At 44.4% G+C, this 17,677-nt stretch overlaps 1 pseudogene; it reads right to left on the reverse strand.

Moving 5' to 3' along the window:
• The window catches only part of LOC115195437 (TRAF2 and NCK-interacting protein kinase-like), a 54,173-nt pseudogene continuing 36,496 nt past the window's right edge, over positions 1-17,677 (reverse strand).

Raw genomic sequence — 17,677 nt, forward strand, 5'->3', positions numbered from 1 at the left:
TCATTCACACAGCACATCTTTAATGCATGTTGTCATTTGGAAACATGAAGTGTGTGTGTCAGTAGGTTACATTGAAAAGTCAAACAAAAAGCATCCAGAATCACATTAATCACCATCAGTAATCACATGTATCCATGCTCATCAGCTCCCTCTGTGTCAGAACATTAAGTCAGTCGTTAGCTCTCTTTATTGCTAAACTGTAAGGACGCTAGGATCCAGTGTACAGATACCATCCTAACATTGTGTTCCCTTATCAATGTTTAATACAATTCTCCTCACTAATTGAAAAACAAATATTTGTGATGTGAGCTTTGAGGCCAAAAAAAGTCTAAAGAAGCTGTGAGAAGGTCTTCTGCAGTCAGTCCTGATCTGCTCTCCCCACACTTTTACATGCTGACAACCAGAACAGAACACTGGAGAACTGCTCTCAGACCAGTGGTTGAAGTGGGCTGGTGCTGACCGGTACTGGTACAGAGATCAGGCTCTTCTCATTTGCTACAGCTTGAGTACCGGCACCTCTGATAGAATAATGTGTGTGTTAGGGAGCTCAAGATGGGAGACAAAGTTGGCAGGGAGGGAACGACTTGGCCAACAGTGTGTGATGGTGCTGCTGTGCATTTTACATTTCAGAAGAAGACATCCAGACAGTAAAGTAAAGCAGTAGAGGACATCTCTGTAATCATGTCTGTACACGGAAGGACAGTTATGTTTCAACATCACATAGTGGAGTGGAGTACCAGTCTGGGGGCGGGGTTATTGTCCCAGTGATTCAGATGAGATGAGAGCACACACTCAGTCACTCAACGCACTGACGGTCTTAACAGTGGCAGAGTTTAATCCTGTACTGTTAGCAGGGAAGACAAGTCTCATATGCACACACATACTCTGATACTTACAAAAAATGTAAATACAAATTATACCACGATAAAAACATTTTAGAAATCCCTTAAACCATTTTCTCTATTCTGTAGAAAGCCTTATAGTATGAACATGATGGCTGTCTTTTTCTAAATGATCAGTCAGATATAATGAAATGCTTAATCATATTTCTCCTACGGTTTCTTGGAATCAACCCCCTTCTCTCTAACCTAAACTCCTGCAGTGTTCACAGATCTGACAGGACTAGATGGGAAAAAGCAAGATGGCTGCCAACCCAGGTTCATACACCAGTCGGTCACACATATTTATCCAGTCCTTTCAGATCTATGACGACTGAAGAGGTGAGCGATTAGTGGATGGAGTAGGCTCATGCCTATTACCCTGTGTTACATACAACGCCACATCAGTAGTCAATCATCATCATTGGTTCAGTACACACAGACACTCTCCTCTACTTTCACCAACTACCTTGGCAGATCTTATGTTACAGAGCCAGACACTGTATCCTAGAAGACTACATGTGATTCAACTTAATGGTGGAGATTCATAGTGTGGTCATTCTATCTGGCCGTCTAAAGCTAGTTTGAGTACATTTAAACGACCCCAGTGTAAGGTCCTGACTGACGCTAACATGGTGGGTCTCATTTTGGAAAGTTAATCGTTCCAACCACGCATCTCTCCAGTTAGACCTGTGTATTGCCTTAGTTTAGAAGTCAGGATTGATGATGACAAGTAGTATAGGTGTCACTATGCACATGTACAGAAGCAGGTAAACCAACAGAGACGGGGAGAGATGTGTCACTACGCACCATGTACAGAACCAGGTGAACCAAAGGAGACAGGGGAAGAGCTGGAGAAAAGAGGTGGCATGTAGGAAGAAGTCTGACCATTAACCAACCCATACGTCTGTCCAATGCAGCCATTTTTATCTCCATATCAAATCATTTCTGCGTAACAATTAAGTACCTTACTGATTGTTTTCTATTAAAATGGTAAAAAAGAAACACATTTCTTAAGCAATAATTTTCTAGTACTGTCTGGGAGTGGTTTGAGTGGTGAGGGGGAAACATAACATTAGCTGCTATTGGCAGAAAGGATTGGAACTCTTTCTTATTGGTCTAACTAATTTACAAAAATAGTGATGTCACCATGGAAGGCCAAAACTCCCACCAAAACAGGCTGAAATTCAAGAGGAAGATAAACTAAACAAACTCAGACTGCTCTCGGTCTCTCATCATCCTTTGTCTTCCTTTTGTCTGTCCTCTGTTGTTCTGTCTCAGTGGAAGAGTGTCCGATAGGAAAGCAGGTCTGTTTCAGATCATAGAATATGGCATTTACAAATGTGTAACGATAGAAATACGGCAAATAGATTGACTGTCAAATAGAACATTCGCAGAGAAAGTGGGGAGCACAGGTGAACTAGAACAAGAATGGCATCTATGCCAAGAGTATCATTTTTTTGGTGACCATTGGTGACAATATTGATATTTTTTTAACTGCTCCAGCAGTCAGGAATCTACACTCACCCCTACCATATATACACAAAGGTCAGGGGTCATGACAATACCCTTGGTCGCTGACCCCTGACCCCATTAGGGAGACTACACTAGCACATCCTGTCACTACCTCCCAAAACAAAAACACCTGGGATAAACACTGAGGCTACGTCCAAAATGCCTACTCTGACCAAAAGTATTGCACTATGTAGGAAATAGTGGGCCATCTCGGACAGAGCCTGAGAGAAACTAAGACAACAGAGAGAAAGAGTGTTGTCTGAGCGTGATCTGGACAGTTGCTGTCCTCTCTGGCTCCTCTTGTGGTTGTAGGTTGCTACTACAGATGTCTGCCTGGATGGGAGTTGGATGGGAGACTGTTTCTCTCCCGTCTCTGCTGAGCCGCCAGCCGCTCTGTGTTCACTCGTCTGTCTCAGTTCTCTGTCTTCATCCCTCCGCCCTGACCTCTGGTTAGGTATGTACAGTATGGAGGGAAGAAGTAAGGAGGAGGGGTTGCCAGGGTTACCAGTTCATCATAGAGCTCCGGTTCAGGGTCATGAAGAAGACTTGGCTGCTGCCGCCGGAACGCACAGAGGCGAAAAACACCTGCAGACAAGCACACAGCATAATGAGGAAGGTTAGCATGTATGTTGGCTTATATTTTTAGGATTTCTTGCAGCTTGTGTGTGTGCTCTTAGCTTGTATACATGTGTTTGTGCTTACACACACCTTGTCGTTCCTCTCCGACAGGAACTTCAGTCGCTGAGCTCGCTTGTGCATGAAAACTCCATCGAGGTGTCCCGTCTCCACGGAGCGGATCTCAATGGCCTTCTCTCCCCAGCCCATGATCTGGTTGGAGTGGATGTAGGCTGGGGGAAGAACAGGGACACACAGACAGGGGATTGGACAGGAGAGCACTCACTCAAACCAGTCACCCAATCACAGATCACACCCCTAGGCCACGCCTCCGGGAGGAAATCATTGCAGCAGTTTCTGTTTCTAAATCTGAATGGCGGATAAAAAGTCAAACACCTGAGCTATCCACCCTGAGGGGGGATGGGGAGGGGGCAGTTTCATACGGACCCAGGGGACAACACTAGTAGGAGAGATCCCCAGAGTTATGGGGGGGAGAGTCAAAGTGAACCGCAAAGAGCTACTAGGAGAAACGGCCATCTGAGAGTCTACTGACTGTGATGACTCTTGTATGGTGGTTCTACAGGATGGTAACCCTGTCCCTGGGTGGTAATACTGTAGCAGGGATTGTGCAGGTGACTGATGACTATGAGGATGGTTACAGCAGTAGCATCATAAGGATAGTTGGGTGAATGTACCACCCAGTTCTGTCATCCTGGTCCTGTGTACTCAGGAAGTGGGCTGGCCAACGGACTGGAGTGAGTGTGTGTGTGTCGGTGTGGTCCTGTCTCTGTGTATGTGTGTGTGTTTGTATGTACTGGTTTGTATTGGTCATGGTGGCTTGGGGCTGTATATGTTTATATAGTATTTGTGTGTTGGGGCCGAGGTTGAGAGGCCTTTTAAAGGAAGGAGATATAAACTCAGGGGTAGAAGCTCCTAGGACTGAGTACAGTCTCAAAACACAACAACACAAACCCACAGTGTTTCAAACAGAGACAGAATGAGCCAAATGAAAACAGTCAATCAGACAGACAAGACAAACTGAAGCTTGTTATTAGAGTGGAGAGACAGAAGAGACGCAGAGAAGGGCAGAGCTGATCTAAAGACACAGGGATCTATCAAGATCCATTTGAGATCTACTGGGATTAAAGAAATAGGATACTGGTTTCCCCATCACTAACTAAACCTAACCCTGAGCTTTGTAATTAGATGTGATGGGCGTCGTTAATAGACCTGGGCCAAATACTTTAGGGCGCTTGATTTAGCTTGGACCGTACACTTTTGGTACTATTCCATGGCACAGAGGTAACTTAATCAAGCACAGCTCAAGTACTTGAAAGTATTTGATGTATGTACATAAAGACAAACAGGAAGTGTCACCATCCTAAAGAGAGAGGTATATACAGTGGCAAGAAAAAGTATGTGAACCCTTTGAAAGTACCTGGATTTCTGCATAAATTGGTCATAACATTTGATCTGATCATCTAACTCACAACAATAGACAAACACAGTCTGCTTAAACTAATAACACACAGACAATTATACGTTTTCATGTCTTTATTGAACACACCATGTAAACATTCACAGTGCAGGGTGGAAAAAGTATGTGAACTCTTGGATTTAATAACTGGTTGACCCTCCTTTGGCAGCAATAACCTCAACCAAACGTTTTCTGTAGTTGTGGATCAGACCTGCACAACGGTCAGGAGGAATTTTGGACTATTCCTCTTTACAAAACTGTTTCAGTTCAGCAATATTCTTGGGATGTCTGGTGTGAACTGCTCTCTTGAGGTCATGCCACAGCATCTCAATCGGGTTGAGGTCAGGACTCTGACTGGGCCACTCCAGAAAGCGTATTTTCTTCTGTTGAAGCCATTCTGTTGTTGATTTACTTCATTGTTTTGGGTCGTTGTCCTGTTGCATCACCCAACTTCTGTTGAGCTTCAATTGGAGGACTGATAGCCTAACATTATTCTGCAAAATGTCTTGATAAACTTGGGAATTCATTTTTCCGTCGATGATAGCAAGCTGTCCAGGCCCTGTGGCAGCCCCTAACCATGATGCTCCCTCCACCATACTTTACAGTTGGGATGAGGTTTTGATGTTGGTGTGCTGTGGATTTTTTTCTCCACACATAGTGTTGTGTATTCCTTCCAAACAACTCAACTGTAGTGTCATCTGTCCACAGAATATTTTGCCAACATCCAGGTGCACTTTTGCAAACTTCAGACGTGCAGAAATGTTGTCTTTTGGACAGCAGTTACTTCTTCCGTGGTGTCTTCCCATGAACACCAGTCTTGTTCAGTGTTTTACGAATCGTAGACTCGTCAACAGAGATGTTAGCATGTTCCAGAGATTTCTGTAAATCTTTAGCTGACACTTGATGATTCTTCTTAACCTCATTGAACATTCTGCTCTGTACTCTTGCAGTCATCTTTGCAGGACGGGCACTCCTAGGGAGAGTAGCAACAGTGCTGAATTTTCTCCATTTATAGACAATTTGGACTGATAAACATTAAGGCATTTAGAAATACTTTTGTAACCCTTTCCAGCTTCACGCAAGTCAACAATTCTAAATTTTAGGTCTTCTGAGATCTCTTTTGTTCGAGGCATGGTTCACATCAGGCAATGAATAGCAAACTCATATTTTGTGAGTGTTTTTTAATAGGGCAGGACAGCTCTAACCAACATCTCCAATCTCATCTCATTGATTTGACTCCAGGTTAGCTGACTCCTGACTCCAATTAGCTTTTGGAGAATTCATTAGCCTAGGGGTTCACATACTTTTTCCAACCTACACTGTGAATGTTTAAATGTTGTAATCAATATAGACAAGAAAAATACAATCATTTGTGTATTATTAGTTTAAGCACACTGTTTGTCTATTGTTGTGACTTAGATGAAGATCAGATCAAATGTTATGACCAGTGTATGCAAAAATCCAGGTAATTCTAAGGGTTCACATACTTTTTCTTGCCACTGTATATCCAAGACCTATAGAGACATGTAGACATACTTTTGGTCATTTACTGTATGTGGACACCTCATTCCAAAATCATGGGCATTAATATGGAGTTGGTCCCCTCTTTGCTGCTATAACAGCCTCCACTCTTCTGGGAAGGCTTTCCACTAGATGTTGGAACATTGCTTCCATTCAGCTACAAGAGCATCAGTGAGGTCAGGCACTGATGTTGGGCGATTAGGCCTGGCTCGCAGTCAGCGTTTCAATTCATCCCAAAGGTGTTCGATGGGGTTGAGGTCAGGGCTCTGTGCAGGCCAGACAAGTTATTCTACACTGATCTCAACAAAGGATTTCTATATGGACCTCGCTTTGTGCATGGGGCATTGTCATGCTGAAACAGGAAAGGGCCTTCCCCAAACTGTTGCCACAAAGTTGGAAGCACAGAATTGTCTAGAATGTCATTGTATGCTGCAGTGTTAAGATTTCCCTTCACTGCCTAGCCAGAACCATGAAAAACAACCCCACACCATTTTCCTCCTCCACCAAACTTTACAGTTGGCACTATGCATTGGGGCAGGTAGCGTTTCCTGGCATCCGCCAAACCCAGATTTGTCTGTCGGACTGCAAGGTAGTGAAGCGTGATTTATCCCTCCTGAAAACACGTTTCCACTGCTCCAGAGTCAAATGGCGGCAAGCTTTACACCACTCCAGCCGACACTTGGCATTGCGCATGGTGATCTTAGGCTTGTGTGTGGATGCTCGGCCATGGAAGCCCATTTCATGAAGCTCTCGACGAACAGTTATTGTGCTGACGTTACTTCCAGGGGCTGTTTGGAACTCGGTAGTGAGTGCTGCAACCGAGGACAGACCATTTTTATTTCATCACTCGCCAGTCACGCTCGGGGCTGAGCCATTGTTGCGCACAGACATTTCCACCTTCCAATAACAGCAGTTACAGTTGATCGGGGCAGCTCTAGCAAGGCAGACATTTGACGAACTGACTTCTTGGAAAGGTGGCATCCAATGTCAGTGCTACGTTGAAAGTCACTGAGCTCTTCAGTAAGGCCATTCTACTGCCAAGGTTTGTCAATGTAGATTGTATGGCTGTGTGCTCGATTTTATACACCTGTCAGTAACGGATGTGGCTGAAATAGCCGAATCCACTCATTTGAAGGTGTGTCCATACACTTTTGTATATATAGTGTCTCTTAGACCTACAGAGACGGGTAGCTATATCCTAGACCTACAGAGAAGTAGATAGATACAGTACCAGCCAAAAGTTTGGACACACCTACTAATTCAAGGGTTTTTCTTTATTTTTACTAGTTTCTACATTGTAGAATTATAGTGAAGGCATCAACACTATGAAATAACCCATATGGAATCATGTAGTAACCAAAAAAGTGCTAAACAAATCAAAATATATTTTATGAGATTCTTCAACGTAGCCCCCCTTTACCTTGATGACAGCTTTGCACACGCTTGGCATTCTCTCAACCAGCTTCATGACGTAGTCACCTTGAATGCATTTCAATTAACAGGTGTGCCTTGTTAAAAGTTAATTTGTGGAATTTCTTTCCTTCTTAATGCATTTGAGCCAATCAGTTGTGTTGTGACAAGGTAGGGTTGGTATACAGAAGATAGCCCTATTTGGTAAAAGACCAAGTCCATATTATGACAAGAACATCTCAAATAAACAAAGACAAACGACAGTCCATCATTACTTTAAGACATGAAGGTCAGTCAATCCGGAAAATGTAAAGAACTTTGAAAGTTTCTTCAAGTGCCGTCACAAAAACCATCAAGCGCTATGATGAAACTGGCTCTCATGAGGACCGCCACAGGAAAGGAAGACCCAGAGTTAACTCTGCTGCAGAGGATAAATTCATTAGAGTTAACTGCACCTCAGATTGCAGCCCAAATAAATGAGTCACAGAGTTCAAGTAACAGACATCTCAGCATCAACTGTTCAGAGGAGACTGCGTGAATCAGGCCTTCATGGTCAAATTGCTGCAAAGAAATCACTACTAAAGGACACCAATAAAAAGAGACTTGTTTGGGCCAAGAAACACGAGCAATGGACATTAGACCAGTGGAAATCTGTTCTTTGCTCTGATGAGTCCAAATGTTTGATTTTTGGTTCCAACCGTTCTGTCTTTATGAGACGCAGAGTAGGTGAATGGATGATCTCTGCATGTTTGGTTCCCACTGTGAAGCATGGAGGAGGTGGTATGATATTGCTTTGCTGGTGACACTGTCGGTGATTTATTTAAGGCAAACTTAACCAGCATGGCTACCACAGTATTCTGCAGCGATACGCCATCCCATCTGGTTTGCGCTTAGTGGGACTATCATTTGTTTTTCAACAGTACAATGACCCAAAACATACCTCCAGTCTGTGAAAGGGCTATTTGACCAAGAAGGAGAGTGATGGTGCTGCATCAGATGACCCGGCCTCCACAATCACCTGACCTCAACCTAATTGAGATGGTTTGGAATGAGTTGGACCGCAGAGTGAAGGAAAAGCAGCCAAAAAGTGCTCAGCATATGTGGGAACTCCTTCAAGACGGTTGGAAAAGCATTCCTCATGAAGCTGGTTAGACAATGCCAAGAGTGTCCAAAGCTGTCATCAAGGCAAAGGGTGGCTATTTGAAGAATCTCAAATATAAAATAGATTTTGATTTGTTTAACACTTTTTGGGTTACTACATGATTCCATATGTGTTATTTCATAGTTGTGATGTTTTCACTATTATTCTACAATGTAGAAAATAGTAAAAATAAAGAAAAACCCTTGAATGAGCTGGTGTCCAAACTTTTGACTGGTACTGTACATCCTAGCGAGAGAGGTAGGTAGACGGTGCATTCTTACACCTTGACTTTTTCCACTTAGTTACGTTACAGCATTATTCTAAAACTGATTAAATAGTTTTTTCCCCTCCCTCAATCTACACACAATACCCCATAATGACAAAGCAAAAACAGGTTATTAGGTTTTTTGCAAATGTATTAAAAAAAATAATAAACTATTACATTTACAAAAGTATTCTGACCCTTTACTCAGTACTTTATATTTGGGGAGTTTCTCCCATTCTTCTCTGCAGATCCTCTCAAGCTCTGTCAGGTTGGATGGGGAGCGTCGCTGCACAGCTATTTTCAGGTCTCTCCAGAGATGTTTGATCGGGTTCAAGTCCGGGTTCTGGTTGGGCCACTCAAGGAAATTCAGAGATTTGTCCTGAAGCCACTCCTGCATTGTCTTGGCTGTGGGTTTAGGGTTGTTGTCCTGTTGGAAGGTGAACCTTGGCCCCAGTTTGAGGTCCTGAGTGCTCTGGAGCAGGTTTTTGCTCCGTTCATCTTTCCCTCGATCTGACTAGTCTCCCAGTCCATGCCGCTGAAAAACATCCCCACAGCATGTTGCTGCCGTCACCATGCTTCACCTTTGGGATGGTTCTAGGTTTCCTCCAGACGTGAAGCTTGGCATTCAGACTTAGTTTCATCAGACCAGAGAATCTTGTTTCTGATGGTCAGAGTCCTTTAGGTGCCTTTTGGAAAACTCCAAGTGGGCTGTCATGTGCCTTTTACTGAGGTGTGGCTTCCGGCTGGCCACCATTAAGGCCTGATTGGTGGAGTGCTGCAGAGTTGTCTCTGCAGCACTTGTCCTTCTGGAAGGTTCTCTTTCTCCACAGACGAACTCTGAAGCTCTATCGGAGTGACTATCAGGTTCTTGGTCACCTCCTTGACCAAGGCCCTTCTCCCCCGCTTGCTCAGTTTGGCCGGGCGGCCAGCTCTAGGAAGAGTCTAAGTAGTTCCAAACTTCTTCCATTTAAGAAAGATGGAGGCCACTGTGTTCTTGGGGACCTTCAATGCTGCAGACATTTTTTGGACCCTTCCCCAGATCTGTGCCTCGACACAATCCTGTCTGAGGCCTACGGACAATTCTTTTGACCTCATGGCTTGGTTTTTGCTCTGATATGCACTGTCAACTGTGGGATATTGTATAGACAGGTGTGTGCCTTTCTAAATCATGTCCAATAAACTGAATTTACCACTGGTGGACTCCAATCAAGTTGTAGAAACATCTCAAGGATGATCAATGGAAACAGAATGCATCTGAGCTCCATTTCGAATCTCATATCAAAAGGTCTGAATACTTATTTATTTTAAATAAAATCGCAACAAAATAATTTCCCATTTTCGCTTCGTCATTATTAGATAGTGTGTATAGATTGATGGCAATTCAAATTAATTTAATCCATTTTAGAATAAGGCTGTAAATTAACAAAATGTGGGGAAAAAGAAAGTGGTCTGACTACTTTCCGAATACACTGTATATCCTAGACCTAGAGAGACAGGTAGATAGAGATATCCTAGACCTAGAGAGACGGGTAGATAGAGAGATCCTAGACCTAGAGAAACAAGTAGATAGATCATGCACAGGTAGATATCCACAATATTTCAGTATCATCCGTTTGCCAACCAAACAGCAACACAAAAATAACATTATAACAAAGTAGCAAACAAACAGACACACAAACATTTCTCCTTGTGCTGGGAGTGGGGGCACGACTCTAGGGGTAGGAAGTGTGTAGGAGCATGCAGAGTGGTGTAAGTGTCTGAGTTGCACGTGTGTGTTATTATATACAGTTGAAGTCGGCAGTTTACATACACCTTAGCCAAATACATTTAAACTCAGTTTTTCACAATTCCTGACATTTAATCCTTGTAAAAATTCCCTGTCTGGTCAGTTAGGATCACCACTTTATTTTAAGAATGTGAAATGTCAGAATAATTAGTAGAGAGAGAATGATTTATTTCAGCTTTTATTTCTCTCATCACATTCCTCATGGGTCAGAAGTTTACATACACTCAATTAGTATTTGGTAGCATTGCCTTTAAACTGTTTAACTTGCGTCAAACATTTCGGGTAGCCTTCCACGAGCTTCCCATAATAAGTTCGGTGAATTTTGGCCCATTCCTCCTGACAGAGCTGGTGTAACTGAGTCAGGTTTGTAGGCCTCCTTGCTCGCTCACGCTTTTTCAGTTCTGCCCACAAATGTTCTATAGGATTGAGGTCAGGGCTTTGTGATGGCCACTTCAATACCTTGACTTTGTTGTCCTTAAGCCATTTCGCCACAACTTTGGAAATATGTTTGGGGTTATTGTCCATTTGGAAGACCCATTTGCGACCAAGCTTTAACTTCCTGACTGATGTCGTGAGATGTTGCTTCAATATATCCACATAATTTTCCTCCCTCATGATGCCATCTATTTTGTGAAGTGCACCAGTCCCTCCTGCAGCAAAGCACCCCCACAACATGATGCTGCCACCCCCGTGCTTCACGGTTGGGATGGTGTTCTTCGGCTTGCAAGTCTCCCCCTTTTTCCTCCAAACATAACAATGATCATTATTGGCCAAAAAGTTATATTTTTGTTTCATCAGACCAGAGGACATTTCTCCAAAAAGTACGATCTTTGTCCCCATGTTCAGTTGCAAACCGTAGTCTGGCTTTTTAATGGTGGTTTTGGAGCAGTGGCTTCTTCCTTGCTGAGCGGCCTTTCAGGTTAGGTCGATATAGGACTTATTTTACTGTGGATATGGATACTTTTGTACCTGTTTCCTCCAACATCTTCACAAGGTCCTTTGCTGTTGTTCTGAGAATGATTTGCCCTTTCGCACCAAAGTACGTTCATCTCTAGGAGACAGAACGCGTCTCCTTCCTGAGCGGTATGATGGCTGCGTGGTCCCATGGTGTTTATACTTGCGTACTATTGTTTGTACAGATGAACGTGGTACCTTCAGGGGTTTGGAAATTGCGCCCAAGGATGAACCAGACTTGTGGACGTCTACAGTTTTTTTTCTGAGGTCTTGGATGATTTCTTTTGATTTTCCCATGATGTCAAGCAAAGAGGCACTGAGTTTGAAGGTAGGCCTTGAAATACATCCACAGGTACACCTCCAATTGACTCAAATTATGTCAATTAGCCTATCAGAAGCTTCTAAAGCCATGACATCATTTCTGGAATTTTCCAAGCTGTTTAAAGGCACAGTCAACTTAGTGTATGTAAACTTCTGACCCACTGGAATTGTGATACAGTGAATTATAAGTGAAATAATCTGTCTGTAAACAATTGCTGGAAAAATTACTTGTGTCATGCACAAAGTAGATGTCCTAACCGACTTGCCAAAACTATAGTTTGTTAAAAAGAAATTTGTTGAGTGGTTGAAAAATGAGTTTTAATGACTCCAACCTAAGTGTATGTAAACTACCGACTTCAACTGTATAGCATGTGGAAGGGGGGTCGGAGTCGGGCGGGAGGAGCAGTGGTCGTAGTCGGGTGGGAGGAGCAGGGGTCGTAGTCGGGTGGGAGAAGCAGTGGTCGGAATCGGGCGGGAGGAGCAGGGGTCGGAGTCGGGCGGGAGGAGCAGGGGTCGGAGTCGGGCGGGAGGAGCAGGGGTCGGAGTCGGGTGGGAGGAGCAGGGGTCGGAGTCAGGCGGGAGGAGCAGGGGTCGGAGTCGGGCGGGAGGAGCAGTGGTCGGAGTCACAAGAATCAAGGTTTTATTGTTCTTAGTTTTTATGACCGTTCTATGTATTTTTGGTATCGTCTCCTTCGCTCCTTCTGTGCACTGTGCTCCTTCTGTGCACTGTGCTCCTTCCCACTCACACACCAAGCTCCTCCCCCTGTCACTCACAAAATAACAATGAAAGATGACTTCTTCCTCTCTGAGAACAAGCAGTTTAAATTCACTATTTGCATTTGAGGTTTGGTCCAACGAAAATCGGTCATATGGACACCAAAACGCTTGGAGACATTATTTTACTGTAATAGACGAGAACTTAAACTTTCTTACAATACCCTTTTAAAGTCTCAACTCCCAAAATGTTGAACAGAGCAGACACTGCTAAATTGAGTGTCAATGAACATGATTGTAGAAAGTTAATGCTCAGTTTGTCGCGCGCGGCGCTACGGTACTGCTAGCAGCATTATAGCTACAGACAGTCATGGGCTAGCTGTGTAGTTTTATAAATGCGCAATGAACACAAAAACACACATTTATATCAGGAATTGGCAACTTGTTCTGAGAAATAAGCATCTTCTTATCCAGGTAGGCTACTTGATTTCAGTATGTTAAAGTGAACAGGCAGTTGTTCAGACAGAAGGAGATGGACAGGAGGGTGTATATATAATAGTTCAACTGTTCTACCTTGTTAGCATATAAAAGATTAGCTGGCTACTCACTATCACGTGGGTTAGCGCTTGAGAGATTGTTTATGAGACCTGTGTTAAATTTTCTAAAAGGCCTGCTACATAATGTTAATTATTAGTGTATGTGCATGATTGTGATGAAATTTGTCAAAAGAATTAGCATTTTCATAGACAGAAAAAAGCAGGGTGAACTATTTTAATAAGTCCAGGTCTTACGGTTTAGTCCAGGTCTTACGGTTTAGTCCAGGTCTTACGGTTTTGTCCAGGTCTTACGGTTTAGTCAAGATCTTACGGTTTAGTCCAGGTCTTACGGTTTAGTCCAGATCTTACGGTTTAGTCCAGGTCTTACGGTTTAGTCCAGATCTTACGGTTTAGTCCAGGTCTTACGGTTTAGTCCAGGTCTTACGGTTTAGTCCAGGTCTTACGGTTTAGTCCAGGTCTTACGGTTTAGTCCAGGTCTTACGGTTTAGTCCAGATCTTACGGTTTAGTCCAGGTCTTACGGTTTAGTCCAGGTCTTACGGTTTAGTCCAGGTCTTATGGTTTAGTCCAGGTCTAATTTTACATGCAGTGTTTTGACATTGTTAATTGTCCATAAAAGCTTATTTAGAGAATTGTATTTATTTATTTTTATCGAGAAGTTTGGGGGGGTGTTGTGAGGAGTAGTGCGGAATAGTGGGGGTAGTGAGGGTAGTGAGGGATAGTGGGGGTAGTGAGGGTAGTGAGGGATAGTGGGGGTAGTGAGGGTAGTGAGGGATAGTGTGTGTGAGAATGTGAGCGGTGGAGAACAAGAGTTATGTGAATCAGTGAGAGGCATAGAAGTGTGTGTGAGGGGGGCAGTGAGAGTGTGAGAGAGACCTACCAACAGACGTGGGCATCTCTCCCCACTGCAGCACCACGTCTTTAGTGATGCGTCCGTAGGTGTTGACGTAGACGCCCTCGTCCTCGTAACACAGCAGCATCTCCATCCCGTCGGTCCGCGGCAGCACCACGATGGCATGGGGCGTCACCTGACTCTGAATCTGCCGGGGGCGATAGATACCACACAGTGGGGGGGGGGGGGGGGGGCACAGAGTACGACCCCCGCAACTCCTCTACCTCTTTCTTTCCCGTATTTCTCTAAATCTCTCTCTCTTCTTTCCCCCCTCCCTGTCTCGTGGCCAGCTCCCCACCCCCCTGTGCGAGGAGAAACTGCTGCAACAATGGAATCTCCCACTCCAACATCCACACAATCACCATGGTAGCACAGAATGTAAACAAAATAGCATTGTCATGGTTTGAACAACATAAATGGTAAATGTCATGGTATTTGAGCCCTGAAACCAGAACTGCCACACAGTAGGTACGGTTACCATTTAAGAGGTCGTAGTTCAAAGGGGAACCAACGGCTCACCACCAGAGTGGAGAAATCAGATGTTACCTGGTTCAGGTTTCCTTCTCTGAGCGCACACACACTCACACTCTTACGTGGGAGGGAATGTAGATGTCATAAGGGTTGCCAGAGTCGACATCAATGACATGGAACCCGACGCTGGAGCCATAGATAACCTTTAACCTCTGACCCTCCTCCACCGTCAGGTCAACCAGCTGGGGGTGGTGCTGCAGGTCAGTGAACGACTGACGGACAGACAGAACGAGAGACAGCAGGGAATAGAGAAAGAGATACTGTGATCACTGATGTGTGGAGAGCATTTTGCTTGGAAATGGCTGCTGGGCATCACCCAGGTGGTAGTGGAGGAAATGAGATCATACTCTGTGTTACCTTGAAAGCCATGAACTTGTGGTAGGGTTTGGGTGCCCAGGCAAAGATCTCCACTGAGTTCTTCAGAGCGATGACCAGAAACTTGATCCTCTCATACTTCACTGGACACAACACACACACAGGAGAGTCAATCACTCACTGAGACTTGTGTTAGTAACCCGTGATAATGCCTAGGCTTTAGCTCAATGGGCTAATGCAACACACAGGTTTACACTTCACCCAGCCCCCACCACCTCCCGGACGTCCACACACACATACCAACTTTGTAGTGCACACAGCCCTCCAGCTCTCCTACAGTGACCCAGCCCTGCTTCTTCTCCACCTCGGGGTCATTGTGTAATATCCTGTTCCTCAGCCAGGACAGGTAGTACACACGCAACTTATTCTTCTTCCCTGGAGGAGGCAGAGAGGGGAGGGGAGGGGAGGGGAGGGGAGAGGGAGAGGGAGAGGGAGAGGGAGAGGGAGAGTGGAGGGGAGGAGAGGAGAGGAGAGGAGAGGGAGGAGAGAGGGGAGAAGAGAGAGGGGAGGGGAGGAAGTAGAAGAGAGAGGGGAAAGGAGAAGAGGGAGGAGGAGAGAGAGGGGAGGGGGAGGAGAGAGAGAGAGAGAGAGAGAGAGAGAGAGAGAGAGAGTAGAAGAAGAGAGAGGGGAAAGGAGATGAGGGAGTAGAAGAGAGAGGGGAAAGGAGAAGAGGGAGGAGAGAGAGAGGGGAGGGGAGGAGAGAGAGAGAGAGAGAGAGGAGAGAGAGAGAGAGAGAGAGAGAGAGAGAGGAAGAGAGAGGGGAAAGGAGATGAGGGAGTAGAAGAGAGAGGGGAAAGGAGAAGAGGGAGGAGAGAGGGAAAAGTCTTCAGCCTGTTAGCTCTTTGAGAGTGATCTTCCAATCTGAACAAAGCATTGCTACAGTCCTCGAGTTGTTCAGAAAACACAAGTCTGCCTTTTGAGACCGGACAGTCAAAACCACAACACTCGGCTCCGATGGAGCTCCAGAACCGTTTGTTAAGGTCTGATTGTGTTTAAGTAGCTGTCAGTCCTACCTGATATGGTAACCAGGACATTGAGTCCCTCCAGAACGTCCATCTGCTGGAAGCGTCGGCGGTTGATCAGGTTATAGACCTTCCCCTGACCACTACGGTCCAGCAACATCAGGCCGTTCTCTGTCCCCACCAGCAGGTTCACACCTAGACACACACAAATAATACTAAAACACACACAATAGCACAACGTGTGTGTATATGTACTGTATAGTTGAAGTGTCTTACCCCAGAGAGCAGCACACAGTATCTCAGAGTTGAAGCGCTTCTTGTATTTGCGTATTTCAGGCGTGTCGCTGTGAGGTCGTATGTTGGTCGGGTTCACGTTGACCACGCTGATCTTTCTGGCCTCGTTCAGTCTGGCCTGCTCCTGAAGCAGCAGCTCATTCGCAAAGTGGGCTGCAACCACAGGGTAACATTAAACTAACGTTCACATAACCTTTCAAACTTAAAACCACAGAACAACCTTAAAACATAAAGAAACATTTGCACAACCTACTGATTCCTAAGCAATTCACTGGCAACAGGAGCTTGAGCAAAGATGAAAGAAGCCATTGGTGATAGCTACTTCTATAGAGGAACATTTGATTTTCTATGACTGTGAAGAATGGGAGAAACTTTTTCCACATTGTTACATCACAGCCAGTTTTTGCTTTGTCATTATGGGGTATTGTGTGTAGATTGAGGGGAAAAAACTATTGAATCCATTTTAGAATAAGGCTGTAACGTAACAAAATGTGGAAAAAGTCAAGGGGTCCGAATACTTTACGAATGTGCTGTATATTTTGGGTTCTGATGAGGTATGACAGTTGAACTAAGCTCATGAGGCATTTCTAAGTTATATTCTTCAAGAATCTATATTGTATCATTCATTTATAAGTAAAAAAAAATAAATGGATGTAACAACGAAGGATTGTAGCTTTAAGATGAATGCACTAACTAACTGTTAGTCACTCTGGATAAGAGCGTCTGCTAAATTACTAAAATGTAAAGATAACGGACTCACCGGACGCAGAGTTTTCATCATCATCATCATCATCATCGGTGGGGGAGGTTCCGTAGACTCGTGGATCAACGAATGGCGTGAAGGAGGAGGACTTGGAGCCACTGCCACTGCCCATGCCGTACTGCCAATCAGAGAGAGGGTTGGGATCAGGGCCTCAGAGCATCAGATCTCAGAGGTATCCCAGACCACGTGATCTGACCAGGAAAAACTACAGGCCCCAATTTCTGTCCTTTGAGGTAGCCAGGTGGAAGGGGTTTCAGTATAATCTAACAGGTAGCCAGGTGGAAGGGGTTTCAGTATAATCTAACAGGTAGCCAGGTGGGAGGGGTTTCAGTATAATCTAACAGGTAGCCAGGTGGAAGGGGTTTCAGTATAATCTAACAGGTAGCCAGGTGGGAGGGGTTTCAGTATAATCTAACACAGTGGTCACCAACCAGTTGATTGCCATCTTCAAGGCATTCCTAGTCGATCCCCAAGCATTTCTGTGGAAAAGCCAACGATAAAGGCTTGCACTAATTTAAAAAAATTCTTATTGTGCTGTTGGCGGTAGGTGCACTTGATTCAGTAGGTGCACTTGATTAATTTAACCTTTCTAGCAAATCAAATTTTATTGGACACATACACATGGTTAGCAGATGTTAATGCGAGTGTAGCGAAATTATTGTGCTTCTAGTTCCCGACAGTGCAGTAATATCTAACAAGTAATCTAAC

Source organism: Salmo trutta, chromosome 6, assembly GCF_901001165.1.
Source record: "Salmo trutta chromosome 6, fSalTru1.1, whole genome shotgun sequence".
In the NCBI taxonomy this organism is placed as follows: Eukaryota; Metazoa; Chordata; class Actinopteri; order Salmoniformes; family Salmonidae; genus Salmo; species Salmo trutta.